Source organism: Salvia splendens, chromosome 15, assembly GCF_004379255.2.
Source record: "Salvia splendens isolate huo1 chromosome 15, SspV2, whole genome shotgun sequence".
NCBI lineage: Eukaryota > Viridiplantae > Streptophyta > Magnoliopsida > Lamiales > Lamiaceae > Salvia > Salvia splendens.
In genome coordinates this window covers 20,528,552-20,531,732 of record NC_056046.1, presented here as the reverse complement: position 1 = coordinate 20,531,732, position 3,181 = coordinate 20,528,552, and positions in this window count along the sequence as shown.

Below are 3,181 nucleotides of genomic sequence, written 5' to 3'. Positions count from 1 at the left end.
GTCAGGGGGCAAGCGCATGAACCAGGTGTTCGCTTCCCCCTTGAGCACAATGGCAGAGCTTTCAGCCTATAATCATCTTCAGTCGCTCCTGCTGGTCTTCTCTGCGCTCTACAAATCTTACAAAATTCGTGAAGGAACTCATACGGCCCTTCATAGCTTTTCCCGCAGTATGTAGGTAGAATCGCTATGACATGAGGCTTCACGTCACAAGCAGTCTGTCCCGGGGTGACCACGATAGCTTGCGGTGGTTCTCCTTCGGTATGCGCATTCAGCGTACCGATCTCTGGATCTTCGTCCATGTTGGCAGCCATTCCTGGATTGCCTTCCAACAGTGGCAACTCCACGGGAATTGGTCCTTCTATGGTGTACTGTTCTTCGTCGCTACTCGTGTCTAGGTCAGACAGAGTTGTTGACAGGCCAGAACGAGTGGTCACAAGTATGGATCCTCGCTGAAGTATCTTCGGTTTCCACGGATTAGGATCCGAACTGCTTCTCATAAACTGAAACAAAAGAAAAAGAGAAAAAATTATACACAATATTTACGCCAAAGTTTCACACACAATAGTATCTAAAACGCCATCCATCCCCGGCAACGGCGCCATTTGAAGAGGTAACGTGGTGCGTAGGTGTCGTTCAAGTGAGGATATATCCTACTGGCAGGATAAAGATCCTAACTAAGCCTAGACCTCGTCTTCAAAGATTCCTCAACCCACTTCTACTGATCAGTATAGTGGAGGTAAGGGTCGAATCCCACAGAGATGGTGCGTTTAAACTACTGCGGTGATGTTTTGGAGGGTTGGTTAGCTACCACGCTCGGGTTGAGTTTCTACCTAGGCGAGTAATTAAAGGGTGGCGTCCTACTGACTAGGATGGGGGAGCAGATCATGGAATGCAACTGTGTACGTAGAAATGAGGGGACATGGTGTAACAGAAATTGTTTGGAAATGACGGTATTTCTATTTTTGGCTAAACAGAATATTCAGAGTGTAGTGGAGGTAGTGGTGACTAGGCTGACAGATCTGCAGGTACAACCAGAGGTGAAGGACAAAAGAAAGCAAAAGTAAATAAAAGTAAGGTGGTCCCCAATCTGGATGTAGACATCATCTTCTCCAACAACACAAATTAAACTCAGATAACAATTCCAGATCCAACCCGGCAAACGCAGATTAACAACTCGCGAACACAGATCTAAAACTAAGAAATCAAATCTGAAATCAAACGCTGAAACTGGACTTCTGCATGCTGGTCAACATGAAAGATCGATTCAGAAAATAAAACGAAGCCTTGCATGCAACGATCTACTTCCAGATCAAATAGTACTTGTTTACCTATCCTAAAGAAATTTGTTACGTAACAGAATTTAGAGATTTAGCACTTAAAACACCGAGAAATCTTAGATCTAAGCTAACTAGACAAGGAAAGAAAAGAACACTACAATGAACGAAACGGAAATCAACTTCATAGCATTAACACGTTCGGATATCCAAAGCAAGCATTTCAAAACAACAAAATCCCAAAATGTAACAGAAATCCAACGTAAAGACGGAGAACTAATTAAACTACGAAAGCAATTTAAAGATTGTTTGCCACTCCGGGCGATAAAATCTCTGACTGGAACTACGATCTAGCTAACTGGAACGGACGATGACTGGAACTCGGGAACATTCTGAACGTCAGGTGATCATGGCTCGGCGAAGCAAGAAGTGGGACACGGCTGAAAGACTGAAATTACCGAGAGAACTCTCTACCTAAAGATGATGGTGAATTGAAGTCTCTCGAAGGCTTCTTCTCTCTCCAACTTGGCTACCTTTTATAGGGAGGCTACCCTTGATTTTAGGGTAAATCCTCGCTGCAATTTGACTTCTTTGCCCTTAATTGTGGGTAATCCGTCCCAGCTATCCGTCTTCTTCATCTCAAGCCGTTTTAGCACGTATACGGATCAGTATGAGACCATGCTGGCGCTTTTTTTCTACCCGAACACTCCGGAACTTCCCTACTGGCCAGAACACTTATCCTGCACACTTTGAGCAACTGCTTTGCAAATATAATCATTTAAACCTGTCATACTGACCAGTAACCGAGGCCTAGAATACGACTTATCACCTATTCTTTAGAAACATTGAGTATTGTAACCTGCACGTGGTAAGAGGTTAAGTCTTTTGACTTTTAATGATTCTTGAAATCTCAAGAAGATGCAATATGGCAGGATACTCATGAAAGAATCACCTATATAAGTGAGAAGTGGGGCCGCTTCGTGTGTGTGTCACTTATGAATTCCAAAGAGGTGTTCCACGGCCGAAACGGACACAAACGTGAGAACTGATGGAGTTGAGACAATATTGTGTTGATGCTATTGACTAGGCATACACCAAGGAGGAATAGATCAAGGCATGGCATCCACTAGCCCGCCGGTATGTCCGATAGTGTTGACTATGGAAGGTTCAAAATCACAAGTTACCTCTCCAAATACAGTATTGTTTCTCGAGAACTAAGCAAAGAGTCTGCATACATGCATTTGTGTCTGGTGTTGGTTTGAGCTTGCAGCGCTCTAACTAATGTGGGGATTGTTAGAAACATGTGGAAAATGTGGGAGACCTTTGATGTGGCCAAGACCCATGGCCTTTTATCTTAGGTAACCCCCAAATGCATAATGAGATACCTTAATGCCGAGACCTCTCATGTGGTCACTCCTACCCTATAAATAGGTGTGGATTTGAGAGATGGAAGACCACCAACAAATCATTCTCTCTTCTCTCAAACTCTCAAGCATTCTAGTGTGCATCTTAGGAGCATTGCATTGCTTGGTTCTCGCCTCCAATTCAAGTTCGCCGGTGCCTACGAGTTTGAGGTGCTTCAACTTGGTAGGAGGAAAGTCGTTTCATCTTTGGGGACGTTACGCCAATCCGTGAGCACTAGCCGGGGCGTATCTTGTCTTGCGGAGAGAGGGATACCTCGACTCGACTTGAAGAAGACTATAGTTTGCATCTTGTTCCTTTTATTGTATTTACTTTCTTTTATTTACCTTCTAGTTTTTTGTTTTTTTGTAATAGCAAGAGTTTGCCCGTGTAAAGGCTACAATATTTCCAACAATATTTACCATTGTCAATTGAAGTACATTAAGAAAATTACCGAATAAATCACGAAAGATAGTCAAATTATGTTTCCTCCCACACTTTTCAAA